Here is a 14,160-nt window from a genome sequence, read left to right as displayed (position 1 = left end):
TGGGGTTTTTTTTGGCGGGGGGGCGCGCGGGCGCTTGCAGAGGCCCCGCGCTCTTTCCCGAGACATTTAAATTAAATGCTGGGGGATCGCGAGGCCTCTGCAACAATAAAACGTACCTTAATTTAGACGCTGTGACGCGTCGCCATGGCAACGCGGCGTCATGCGGGGTGATGTCGCACGACCGTCTCCATGGAAACGGGGTCACGTGACCCACAGTGCCATTTCACGCCGCACACAAGCGAAGAGGGGGAGCTGGCAGGGGGGCGCAGCTCCAAAAGGTTTGCGCTCCCCTGAGGTAAATAGTAACACACAAGCACATTTAAATAGTGTATTTTGGCACCAACAACTCCCACAACAGGGGATGCCAATTAATTGTAAAACACCAGCATATATACCATAAGAATACATAGCAAAGTATAGAAAGTGAACAGTGCATAATTGTATCAGCATGAAGGTTGTGACAAAAGAAACAACTGTGTAAAAACAAATTCCCAATACCTTATAATATCTCATTTCTAATCCCTCCAACTGCAAATTGGAACCAGGAAGTGATCAGATGGAATGCAGTCAGTGTTAGTCTCCTCTAACCCGGAAGTGATCAGAGAAAACAGTCTGAGATACACACACTGTCTTGGTAACCAAAAAACATCTCTGAGATCTGTATGGAATACATATAGCTCTATCGCCATCTACAGATCACAGGTCATACTGCGCTCAAATTATATCTCGCTACAGAGAACCAAATGTAAATGTAGCACTATTTTCCCCACCCTCTGTGAGATGTACTGCTGGCTACAAAGGTTATTGGTGTGCATACCTGCGAGGGTCAGGAGAGCTGAAGCACATCTCTCATACACCCTGCTACTGACTCAGATCCAGGCAGGTGTAAAACTAGAACGGGCTTTATTAGGGCATTCACTGTATAGATGGCATTACAGCGGTGCAGGTCTTAGATGACTCCAGACATCTAGATGGTGCATAACCCCAGATAATAAAGGGTCTCTTCTGTTAGATCAGATGTTCCCCCAGCCCCTAAGGACTGGAGGTGGGCCCGCTCATCCCTGATGGGAGAGACTCATAGCCCTACTTATCTCTTCCAGAGCAGGACTGATTAAATTGGGCACTCCTATAGGCTGCACACAGGCCATGAATCACCACCTCACTTCTGTCACTCATAAGAGGAGCAAGAGAGGGGGGTCAAAGCCCATAGATTAACCTGTCACTGCCCAGACTGTTTAGGACTGACGTGACAGGTAGAAGGGACTTACCATGTTACATAAACAAACCAGGGAACAGACATCACTAAATATATGGAATATCAATGGGAACTGTACTGTAAAAAGGAAATATAACAATAGGAGCAACTGCTACATAGAAGTAAAAATATAACAACGTAATGCTACCTAACACTATGAAAATTAATGAAATATCAAAGTGGACAAATTATAAACCGCAACAATCTCTTGGACACAATTGTTTTAGAAAATAACACCTAAAATCCAAAGATCCATTCACCCCCTTGGATAAATAGTATCAAGGAGAAAAATCCATCTACTTTCTCTCTTTCTTCCCTATTGCCCCCTCGTTTATGGGGATCCACTGAATTCATTATCTGAAATTTCAGATGGCTCACATTATGTTTTGCTAATCTTACATTTATGCTCACTTAGTCGTTTCTTGAAAGGGTGTATATAGGGAAAAGTAATCCTCGCTACTGCTCAGTACCAGACTTGGTATACGGTGCTACAATCTGGGGTGACAATGAATGCGACCAAGGCGAAAAAGAACTGTGTACCTGCACACACCGTCCTGCTGGATCTGAAGACTAGTATGAATAGGTAACCAGATCCCTATTCGGTTGGCTCTAATTCACCAGCCATAAGTATATAAGTCACGGCTCAATTCATTCATGAACGGTTATAATCATCACTCACTGAGTATTAGAGAATAGTTGTACTTACCCGCAGAGTAAGGGTACATTGCTTTAATTTGCTAATGTCATCAAGGCTTGTGTCCTCACATGGAGAGGGCAATCTGTTTGTTTCCTCATTAAACCTTTATTTTATTTAGATTGAAGCATAGCTCTGAATAAAGTTTATATTTTAATACAATAACTATACACCAATCATACTGTGTCTGAGGTATTCACCCAGAGCCTATGAACCTAAGTGTCTCTTTAGTCATATATTACTTTCGTACAGAGTGCTCTCGTAGAGGGGTTCTTTTTCTCCTTGGTTGTTATCATCATCACGGTCAGCATTGTTGTCAGTACCTAATATAAACTCATCCCTGCTGGAATCAACAGGCAGTAATGATAGGTCAGTTTGATGGATACCAGCTTCTCAAGTGTTTTATGGCAGTACCTTCCAGAAACTGTCATTTGCAAGGTTGCCAGCAGTTTAATTAAACCATAGCCTGCATAGAGGGCTCCAGATAGTTAACTTTTCGTTCCAGTATATATGTGGGCTGTCGCTGATTTCAACTTCTCTGTTATTAGTAAAATAATATTCCACCTTTCTAAAAATGAACTATGGTGTATTAGGCTGCGCCTATAGTGCCAGAGACGCGATGCGTGACGTCACCCGGCGCCGCAAGCAAAAGTTGTATTTCGCTTTGTGGTGGCGTCGCGGGCGACCAGGCTCCTGATTGGTTCAGGGGCTGTCACCTGAGGCGACAGCCCCTGAAAAATCAAATAATTACGGCTACCAAAAATCGCGTCTCCCCGTCGCTTTGTCGCCGTCGCACATACTATAAGCGCACGTGGCGGCGACAATGCATTTGTTTTCGGGCGACGTCGTCGGCATTATAAGCGCGGCCTTGGTCTTAGCTACAGGATATTTCAGTATGTCCTTTTAAGCCCGACCAGTTATCGTCTTCAGGGTTATATTTCATTTTTCTTGCTCGCTTTATGAACAGCAGAAGACAGAGCTGTAAAATATAACTAATATGATGCCATGTTGGCAAATCTTGGTTTTGGCAATAAGATTATGATGATGAGGAAGATGGTGATGGTGGTAGATGCATGGGCGGTGGCAGATGAACTACACACAACAAGCAGCTGAAAGCAGACATGCAATTACACTGATAGACTCTGGGGCAACTGGTAATTCAGTCTGAAACTGTGGCTAATTATGCAACTGCAAAGTTTAGCTACTTTTAGTTTATCTCAGACAGTCAGCCTCTCTGACCGGTTGTGTTAATTAATTATTGTTAATGTTACTGTACTTAATTACTCAACTCATTCAGAGCCAGACAGTCACATAATTCTACTAGACTATGGACTATAGACTACAGGACAATGCATTGATTCACACATATGTCATATACTGACACACTCAAAACAGTTCTGACTTAGTATTCTCAGGTTAGTACTATCTATTTGTAACGCGTAGCTCACCACAAATGAAGCGCGACCGCGGTGCTGAGGTAGGGAATTGAGTAACGCAAACCCACGGCCACGCGGGCGCGCCTAGAATGTAGATTGGTCGTGCAAGCCAGGTCAGGAGTATAAACGTGAGAGTAGTAGAGGGTACTTGCCGGATCTGGATTGGAGAGTAGCGGATCGTCGGGGTGCGTAGCCAGGTTCAGGATTGGAGAGTAGCGGATCATCGGGGTGCGTAGCCAGGTTCAGGATTTGAGAGTAGCGGATCATCGGGGTGCGTAGCCAGGTTCAGAATTGGAGACTGGTGGAAGGTAGGTCGATATCCGGATCAGGACTAGAGAGGTGCGGAGTCGAAGGTACGTAGCAGGATCAGGCAGTGGCAGGATCAACAGACAAGGCAAGGCAGGAGATACAGGAACTGAATGTAGCAAGGCACAGCGTCACACAAGACTATGCTCAGCAATGAGTGTCTGGAGCAAGAGGGTATATAAAGGGAGATCCTCCAATGGGGAGTGTGGCAGGACGGCCTGTAGCTGAGGTCAGGGAACAGTCCACACGTATAGTTTCAGGATAAATAAAAACGTTCAGTGGCTTTATTTCTCCACAGTAACATAACATGCGGGTACACTGTCCCTTTAACAAAATAAATCCTGCTCCACTTTGGGAGAAAAACTGACTAATAACACAGCAGACCTATCTAGCAGGCTGGCTGGCTAAACCAGAACCAAACCATAAGGGTACTTTAAGCAGTCAGTAAACAAATGAATAATCCTTACTTTAGTTGAAGTAGTCTTTGGTGAAATCCCTCTGGCTAAGGGCTCACGCAGCAGTGTGCTTCTCTCTCTCTCTCTCTGGCAGCTACTGCCAGTCACATGATCCTTTATCTACCTTGCTGGCTCTCAGGTGTCAGCTAAAGAGTTCTGATTTCCTAACTTCCACCTGAGTTAACCCTTATGAGTGCTGGATGAAGCACTCAGACATATGTCTCCCAGGCGTAACTGATAGGAGTTGACTTCACTCTGTCACATACCTCCCCTGTTTGTGTGTGGCTAGTGTCCCACACGGCTGAAGTCCGACCCTCCACTCCTTCCCTTGACAAACAATTAGCATTTCCATGGTCCTTTCCAGGTCTATGCTGAATATCAAAAGAGAAGGGTTGGAGGGCAATATACCACCTGGTCAACCTTGGATTTGTGTCCTTCATGGTGTTTAACCACTTCAAGGGCGCATGGTCAGTAACCAGGGTGAAGTGTACTCCGGCGACATAATGTCTCAAGGCCTCAATTGCCCATTTTACAGCGAGGCACTCCTTCTCAATAACGGAATACCTCACTTCCCTTGGGAACAGCTTCCGGCTGATGAACAGTATGGGGTGTTCAACACCATCAAATTGCTGAGACAGCACTGCTCCCAGTCCTACCTCTGAGGCATCCGTCTGGATGATGAAGGGCTCTTTAAAATCTGGGCTCCGAAGAGCGGGGCCCTCTGACAGGCACTTTTTTAGCATGTCAAAGGCGTCTTGGCACTCCCAAGACCATTTAACTTGGGTCGGGGCACTCTTTTTTGTCAGATCTGTTAGGGGTGCAGATATTTCTGAAAAATTGGGGATAAACCGCCGGTAATACCCTGCCAACCCCAAAAGGGAGCGGACCTGTGTCTTTGTCTGTGGGGTGGGGACATCCTTTATGGCGGCCACCTTGCTAGCTAGTGGCCTTACTATCCCTCCCCCAACGGCATAGCCCAAGTACTTTGTAGTGGATTTACCCAGGGCACATTTTTTTGGATTTGCAGTGAGCCCTGCTTCTCTTAAGGACGTTAGGACTGCCCTTAACCTTTTTATATGAGACTGCCAGTGTCTGCTATAGATGACAATGTCATCCAAGTAGGCCGCGGTATATGCCCTATGGGGTCGTAGTACCTTGTCCATTAACCTTTGGAACGTGGCTGGAGCCCCATGTAACCCAAATGGCATAGTGACGAATTGGTATAAACCGAGAGGGGTGGCGAAGGCAGTTTTGCATTTGGATTCTTCCGCTAGAGGTATCTGCAAATATCCTTTCGTGAGATCTAGGGTGGAGATATACTCTGCTTTACCAAGCGAATCAAGCAATTCATCCACCCTAGGCATTGGATATGCATCAAATCTGAATACAACATTTACCTTTCGCAGATCCACGCAAAACCTCACCTTCCCATCTGGTTTAGGGACAACACGATAGGGCTACACCATTCGCTGTGGGACTCCTCGATCACGCCCAATTCCAACATGTCTATTATCTCCCTCTCTACCAGGTCTTTTCGGCCCTCTGGCAATCTATAGGGACGGGACCGTACTTTTACGCCAGGTTCTGTCTAAATCCTATGGGACACTAAATCAGTCTGCCCTGGCAGCTCAGAAAAAACATCTGGGAACTGGTCACATACATCAAGTAGGTCTGACCTTTGTTCCGTTGTTAACTGCTCTCCCATGGGAACCTGATGGTCAGTGTTCGTACTACCCTTTGGAAGCTTTGGACCCAAATCCGTCTCTCCTTCCCGAGGGTGAATGAACAGCGATCTCATATTTTTCCAGGGTTTCAGGAGGTTCACGTGGTAGATTTGTTTACCCTTCCTGGACCCTGGTTGAGAGATCTCATAGTTCACCTCCCCGGTGCGGCGGAGAACTTGGAAAGGACCCTGCCACTTCGCAAGGAGTTTACTCTCGGATGTCGGTAGTAGTAGCATCACTTGGTCCCCAGGTTGGAAGACCCTCAAGCGAGCATTTTGGTTGTACTGCCTCTCTTGACGTTCTTGAGCAGATTTGAGGTTTTCCTTCGCAAACCGACCTATCATGTCTAGGCGGTTTCTAAGGTCTATGACATACTGAAGGGTATTCTTGGAGGGGGAGGGCTCCTCCTCCCAGGATTCCTTCAGTAGGTCGAGAATATCCCGAGGTTGGCGTCCATATAGGAGCTCAAACGGGGAGAAGCCTGTGGATGATTGGGGAACTTCTCGTACCGCAAACAACAGGAAAGGGAGAAGTTCATCCCAAGCTCGCTTTTCAGTGTCCACAAACTTCCTAAGCATAGTTTTTAAAGTACGGTTAAACCTCTCTACCAATCCATCAGTCTGAGGATGGTTGACCGAGGTCTGGACGGATTTTACCTCCAATAACTTCAGGACATCCTGCATTAACTTTGCCATGAAATTTGTTCCCTGGTCAGTTAACATTACTTGTGGAAGTCCTACCCTAGAAAACAGTTCTAACAGCCTGTGAGCAACCCGTTTAGCAGTGGCTGATCTCAGAGGGAAGGCCTCAGGATACCTGGTGACATAATCAACAACAACGAGTATAAATTTATGTCCCTTCGCAGAGGGTTCTAAAGGTCCGACCAGATCTACCCCAATTCTCTCAAATGGGACGGCTACCAAGGGCAGAGGAACCAAAGGAGCCGGCTTCTGTCCTTTTTGGCTAGTTAACTGGCATTCAGGACATGTCTCACATAGTTTCATGATGTCACCATGTATGCCTGGCCAGTAAAACCGGGACGAGATGCGGTCCGTGGTCTTATCTCTGCCCAAATGACCACCCCATTGGAGAGTATGGGCTAGGGTAAACACTGTTTTAATCAATCCTTTAGGGTCTAGCATCTGTCGAATGACCTCCCCTGTTTGTGTAACCTTATTCACACGATATAGTATGTCATTCAACAGTTCAAAATGTGGAAACACTTTTACACCTTGTTCATCTATTATCTTGTTGTTGACCCGTACCACCTTCTCATATTGTCTAGCCAGAGCTGGGTCCTCCCTCTGCCTCTGACGGAAGTCAGGAAGATCCAGGTCTGGCAACAATCCCGTATCTATCTGTTCCCCACCCTGGTCATCCCCGGCCATGACCTGCAGTCCTTTGGGCTGACTAATGTTACCAAAAGTCCCAGCCTTTATTAACCAGTCCTCTTTTTCCGCACGTCTCTGTTTACGTGTCTTTGGGACATGGTGTCTACGGGGGAAAATCTCTGGGGAAAAAGGGAACAAGTCTCCGGGCTTCTCCGGTACCAGAGAAGTAGGCTCCGTAGGAGTAGGGGCCAACAATGTTTCGAGGTAGGGCCAGTCTCGGCCAAGTAGAACAGGAGCAGGTAGCCAGGGAGCAACTTCCACTAGTAGGCTAGCCTCTTGATCCTGGATACGCAGTGTAACGTTCGCCATCGGGTATCTCTTTGTATCCCCATGGATACACTCGATATTCCAAGGAGAGTCATAAGATAGTCTATTGCTTGGAATTAGGCCCTCTAGGATCAGGGTTTTTCCAGAGCCCGAGTCCAGCATGGCGTTTACTTTTGTCCCCTCCAGAGATGCTGGGACTAACCACGGATTGTGGTCCCCTCGGAGACAAGCTGTGGCAATGGTTCTGCCATATGAACAGTCCATTTCCTCATCTCCTGAGTCCGCAAACTCGGTCGTCCGCACAAGCTCTCGATGGGGCTCGGTGTTTGGACCTCTCCACTGCCGCTGTTGGATGGGGTCCTCCCTTCTGGTTGGTGGGGTTATCCTCTCCACCGGGTGGGTGACAGGAGTCCAGGTTCTCGGGGAATACTGTGGGTGGCGGCCTCCCTTGAGTGATCCAGTGGCCTGGGACCCAGGATGGGCGTCTCTGCGGGAGTTTGTACCAGGAACCCTCCGAGATGGGAAAGGGTCTTCCGATCGGGTTGACTGGATCTCCCGAGCTGGCGGGTTGTAGACCCCTCGATTGTCTGCTCTCCTGCCTCTAGTATCACCGGAAGCAACTGGTGTTTGCACCGGCCGTTCCCAGCTATCCTGTTGGGTGTCGTCACCCAGGAAGTTTTCCACCAAGCGGACCGCTGTATCCAGGGAAAATGCAGCGTGTCTTTTTACCCAGGAGCGGGAGGAGGGGGGCAGTATCTGTATGAACTACTCGAGCACAAACTGTTCAAGGATCTCTGCCTTGTCATGTTTTTCCGGTTGTATCCACCTGGCACATAAGTCTACTAAGCGGTGGGCTATGACCCGGGGTCTGTCTCGGTTTGTATATTTGACTGTCCGGAACCGCTGTCGGTGGGTCTCTGGCATGAGGCCTAGGCGATCCAGAATAGCAGCCTTTAGTTTCTGATAGTCCATGGCCTCGTCCGCTGGAAGAGCCTGGTAGGCTGCCTGAGCTTCCCCTATAAGGAGTGGAGCCAGAGTCGTTACCCAGCGATCAACTGTCCAGCCGTGATCCTTTATCTACCTTGCTGTCTCTCAGGTGTCAGCTAAAGAGTTCTGATTTCCTAACTTCCACCTGAGTTAACCCTTATGAGTGCTGAATGAAGCACTCAGACATATGTCTCCCAGGCGTAACTGATAGGAGTTGACTTCACTCTGTCACAGGGAGCCAGGGCGGAACCAGGAAACCGAATCCTATAGGCTGCTGGTGCACACAGGTGTGCCCTATGATGCAGCCTGATCAGGAATGAGGGCGGGACCGAGCACGCGCCGACCCGCGAGCGTCACTGAGGTCAGAGGGTTGAGACAGCAGTGCAAGTCACTCCCACGCCGGTCCTGTCCGTCACCAGGACGGGGGCGGAGACTCGGGCGTGAGTCAGAGGGGAGGCTGGATGAGCGCACTCGCCGCGTGCCAGAGCCGGGGGGCGGAGGCAGAGCGTTACAGGGCTACGTGGGCAGGCAGGCCACGCAAGATTCGCGCGTGTAATGGGACCGCGAGACTGAGCAACGTGGGTGTCCGTGGCGGCAGGTGTTTTCAGATGAGGAGACGGTCTCCAGCCGCCAGGATGGCGGATCATCACACTATTGCTACTATCATTGTCTAACAAAAGTATGTAATTGTTCTTGTAGCAGTACATGGTTTAGGAATCGGACATGCATACAGAGGTAGTTAGACTTAGGGGACTATTCAGTAAACTTTGATAATGGACTTATTGACAGGTAAGAGCACTTTTCAAGTGAGTTTGCATGTGTAGCTATTCAGAGAGCTCTGATAACATGCCAAACTCACTTGAAAGCGGCTTTTTACCGATCGGTCATGCTCTCGCTTAGAGAAACCGAGCGGGAGCTCAAAAAATGCCCAAACTCGCATTTTTAAAAATGAACTGCTATGCCGGTAGCTCCGATATGCACATCACCGCTGCAACTTGCAGAGTCCCATCTCACTACCTGAAGGATGGCGAGATTTAAATCATGATGTGCATATGAAGAAGAAAAATGTATTACTACATTGGATTGAAGCCGGGTGTCTCCGGAGCTGACCCACATTAATACCAGCTCCGGAGACCCACTACTTTAATCCTATGTTATAAAAATACATTTACCAGGCAGCATTATTACCTTGGTGCCTAATCGCTAAGGTAATGAAGGGGTTAAATAGCATGCCCGGTTTCTTTATGGTAGAGGGGGTGGCTGAAACTTGTAGTTGCCCCAGGGTGGGTAGTTGGGCCTACGGAGAGGATTGCGGGAGTACGTAGTTAACCCCTTCATTACCTTAGTGATTATTACCACTATAGTCAATAAAAGTTGTACTTACCCCTGCTAGGATGAAGGCCGTCCTGATCTTAGACCACCTAGTCCTCCTCATCCTCAGTGGCAGCAACAATAAAATAAAAAAACTAACTACTGGCCAGTAATCTGCTATGGTAATTAAGGTGTTAACCACCCCCCGCTACCCAAACGGGGGATCTAACCACTGTCCCCGGGGCAACTACCCCCAACCCATCTACCCCCACCACCACACACAAATGGGCAAAAGCACTAGTTGCCAAATATTGCTAATAGCGCTTTTGCCCATTTGTGTTGAAAAAATGATAAATACTATAATGATAATATCATGAGATATTATGTATTTTAATCAATCTGATGCTTCAGAGGTTAATGTAGCAACTGTTTGTTTAAAAATACAATATAATGGGTTTATGACAGGCAAGACTTTCCTAAGTCTGTGCTGGTCTTTAAAGAGGACCTAATTGGGTCCATTGCATGGATAAGAGGTGCCAAGGACATATCCATGTGTCACTCAAATTTAGGAACAAAATGGTTGTGATTAGTCCTGTTGCGTCCGCCATAATCGCCTGAATCCATTGATTTGACTCACGGGTGTCTCAGTATTAGAGAAAGAAAGTTTATATTGAGGTAAAAACATAAACGTCGTTTGGTAGAAGTTTTCTTTTATCGTAAAACCGTCAATCTTGCAGCTGATTTACAGCAGGGGTCAGACTTGGCACGGGATTATGATAATCACATTTCCACAGAGGTTTGTGTTGGACCAAACGTGATTATTCATCTTTCCTATTCCAGTGACCTCTCTGGAGGAAAACTTACAGTATGACATATGGTAACGTAATGTATAGGGATTTCTGTTTTATGTTTTATCCTGTTATTTTAAGAAACTGTTTTGCATTTTTTGTAACTGTATGTTCTTGTAATAATTTTTTTCTGTAATCGGAATAACTGTGTATATATGTATGTATGTATGTATGTATGTATATATGTATGTATGTATATATGTACACTGCCGACACAGTTTATCCGAGTGCGGCTCATTCCGCAAGCCGGGAAATGTCCCGGCTTGCAAGCCGCACTCCCTCAGCGTGCGGTGATGCGCGGTCACGCATCATCGGGTGCCAGCGCCCCCTGCACGCGCGTCCAGGGCTCCCCGAGGGAGCCCTGGTGTCCCGCGATCGCGGGACGGCGGCAGGGGCTTCCGGGGGACCCGGCGGACCCGGCAGCGGTAGGGAGAGCGCCCCGATCGGAGGGCGCTCTTCCGCTGCTTCGGCGCGCGCCCGTCACCCTGCAGCGCGCGCCAGGATACTGCTGCGGCCAAGAACGGGCAAATGCTCGAATAAACTTGGCCGCAGCAGTATGTATGTTATGGTGGGTGACGAGGTGACTAAAAACCCACCACCGTGTAGCATATAAAAATATTACTTGAGAGCACATTCACTTCACATGTCGTGGACAGGTCTGCAACCCTGCTTTTCACCATTATCACCTAGCATACAGTGCTTCCACTGCAGCAAGGGATTCTGGGAAATGACATGCAAATGAGCTGCAGTGGAAGCACTTTATGTGATGCTTTGGAGCTCTGAATGAACTGTTGCACTCTCTGGAGAGAGTATTTACATTTTCAGATACATTTTTCACAACAGATTGTTGTGTGCTAAGTGCATAGTTTTTTCTATTATAAACAGTGACCTGAGACTCTGGCAGATATTTTAATTTACATATTTTTGCAGAATTCTTGGGTGGTGGCAGCATATAGATATGATTGCAATTGAGTAAGGGGTTAATATTAACTCATTGAAAGTACCTTGTGGAGGAGAAAGGTGATTTGGCTAGAGTAGCCGTGTGTATTAACCCTGATTGCATATCTAAGTCACATGCACTTGTATGCTGTTCATGACAGATGGTATATGGGGACGGATGGAGGGGTGATACTGTTTTTTTGAGGGACATTAGCGAAGGTGAAAAGTGGGACAGCTTGCAAGCTGTGTATAACCCTTGTCCCATATACAGGTCACATGCTCACAGGTGTGCCATACGTGACAAATACAAAATAAAATTATATTGACATTACAATATATTAGAATACACAGTAGACAATTAACCCATTGATTGTCACTGTGATTATCCATGCCATTAACGGGGGGACACATAACCACATTGGCAATGAATGGGCAAATTAAAAAAATTAAATACATTACAATTAAATAAAAACAAACATTTGTGAAAAAATGCATTGATTGTCAATGTGGTTATCTATACCCTCAATGGGAGTATATATAAACACATTGGCAGTCATCCTAAAAAAGAAAATACACAATTAATTAAAATACAATCAATGTATTTCTTACCTTTTTACTGTGATGAAGATTCATCCTCCTCATCCAACTGCGCCACCAGCTCTTGACCCATGAAGCAATGATCCTCATCTTGAAGTACAACATGATGCGCAGAAGTCCATGATCCTCAATTGCTTGCAGAGGAGTCCCCAGTAAGTAGATCTTCCATCTTTTCTTCTTTCTTCTCTTTAATAGGTCCAGTAGATGTTGATCTGCTGTCTTCTTGGGGTCAAATGAGACGTGACAGACCTTATATAAGGCCTGTGACATCACATTTGACTGACAAATGATACATCCGCCAATCCATTTGTGATGTGATGGCTACCTATTTTTTTTGGTGATGTGACATTATCTTTAAGGGAGGGAAACATATGCTACCTGATTGGCTGGCTTCCTTCCCTTTAAGGTGACTTCACATCACTACTGTCACACACACCATGTCCAGGGGCTGGTTATATTCACCAAAGGGGATTCATACAGAGATCCCCGGTGTGCTTCTCTCGATTTCAAGTTTCTTCATCTATGATTGCATGATTACACTGGAGAGTCAGGAAGACATTTTATCTTAATGAGGGAAGTACTGCTTTGTGTATGCGTAGGAATGTGCCGGAAGAAAGGGTTAGTACCCTGAAACATCGGTGTTGCCCCCCTTATTCTGATTGACTTTTGCGGCTTTTCTTAGTGCCTAGTCTTTTCCCTCATTACATTGATATATTGCTCTGTTTTCCCGTATGGTGGTTGTAATGGTAGGGATAGATTTGGCTGCTTTTAATTAATGTTACGCCCACCATTACCCATACCTGTCAATAATGCATCTGTATTATATATACATCTGTGCTGCCTAGCCTGGTTCCAGCACTTCAGGGACAAGGGGTTAATTCTGTGTGCAGTTGGAAATGTTGCAAGTTGCCTGTGACCTTTTCCATGTTACTCTTTTTATGTAACACTTTGCATGTTCTATTTTAACCCACCAATCAGGGGACTGGGTCATATTGAAGGCACCTGGCCTTAACCCTCCCTTTATGTATCTATGTTGTGCCATGGGGTATAAAAGTTGGGGAGGGAGGCCTCTGTTTTAGTCTAAGTCTTGGTCTATGTCCAGGCATGACTGTTAGTGCCAGTTTCCAGTTCCAGTGCCGGTTCCAGGCCTTAAGTCCAGTTCAGTTCCTGTAAGACACTGTGTGGGAGAAGAACAGGGAAAATCTCCTCACGGTGGTCCCTGCACCTAGGCCTGCAGGGTGTTCCTCAGTTGGGGTGTATGTTTTATGTTGTGGTTATCTTTTCCCAATAAATTCACTTTTATTAACTCTGTAGTTCTGTCTGGTGAGTTGATCCCTGGTGTTTTAGTCCTGGGCTCCCATGACATGGTGGTGCCTTCCAGAGTATTTTTTATACTATTCATACTGTACCTGTAGCACTGTAGTGTTGAGTTAGGCACATTGATTGTTCCGTGCATCTAGTAGATTTTGATTTATGATAGATTTATTTGGGAATTGACTGGGATTCCCTATCTTCCTAGTACCCTAGCGATTTTTTTGATACCATCTCTTCTATGAGGTGGTTCTCTCTGCCTTATTTATATTTCAACTAAATTAGGGAGAAATGCCTGCACTGGAAGAAGAACACACCTGAGGTACCTTGGGAGATATGCTAATGACTATGCAAAGTATATTTAAATGAGTCACACCTCCTAAAATATTTGATGGGATACTGGTATCAGACCCAATAGGACCTCTATCTACTAATCAGGGCAGCAGTTCTGGCATTGAACTAAATCAGATGCTGGGAAAATCCACTGTCGTATATCTCCCAGGTATCTCAGGTGTGTCTCTGCTCACCAAACTACTTACGAGCGACATCCAACTGCCTGAAACTCTGGAGCGGCCTCACCTTTCGAGATTTCCCCCTGCCGTTCAAATGTACGGAGAAATGGAGTTCGGCCAATCACAG

At 46.4% G+C, this 14,160-nt stretch overlaps 1 protein-coding gene across 6 annotated transcripts in view; it reads right to left on the bottom strand.

Annotated features, from left to right (window-relative positions):
- LOC142470139 (anoctamin-10-like) overlaps window positions 1–910 on the bottom strand; it is an 80,223-nt gene extending 79,313 nt beyond the window's left edge. For 3 of the 6 annotated variants that reach the window (XR_012789180.1, XM_075577093.1, XM_075577097.1), the window contains exon 1: window positions 499–633. The gene's annotated coding sequence lies outside the window, so the exon portion shown is untranslated. Of the gene's footprint in view, window positions 1–498; window positions 634–817 lie in introns of those variants that run through there. The other 3 variants (XM_075577094.1, XM_075577096.1, XM_075577095.1) reach the window with 3 other exon arrangements.
- Between the last annotated feature and the right edge of the window lie 13,250 nt (window positions 911–14,160).

This window comes from Ascaphus truei, chromosome 19 (genome assembly GCF_040206685.1).
Source record: "Ascaphus truei isolate aAscTru1 chromosome 19, aAscTru1.hap1, whole genome shotgun sequence".
Taxonomy (NCBI): domain Eukaryota; kingdom Metazoa; phylum Chordata; class Amphibia; order Anura; family Ascaphidae; genus Ascaphus; species Ascaphus truei.
Note: the sequence above shows the minus strand (reverse complement) of the source record. Positions and strands in the feature narration are given on the sequence as shown.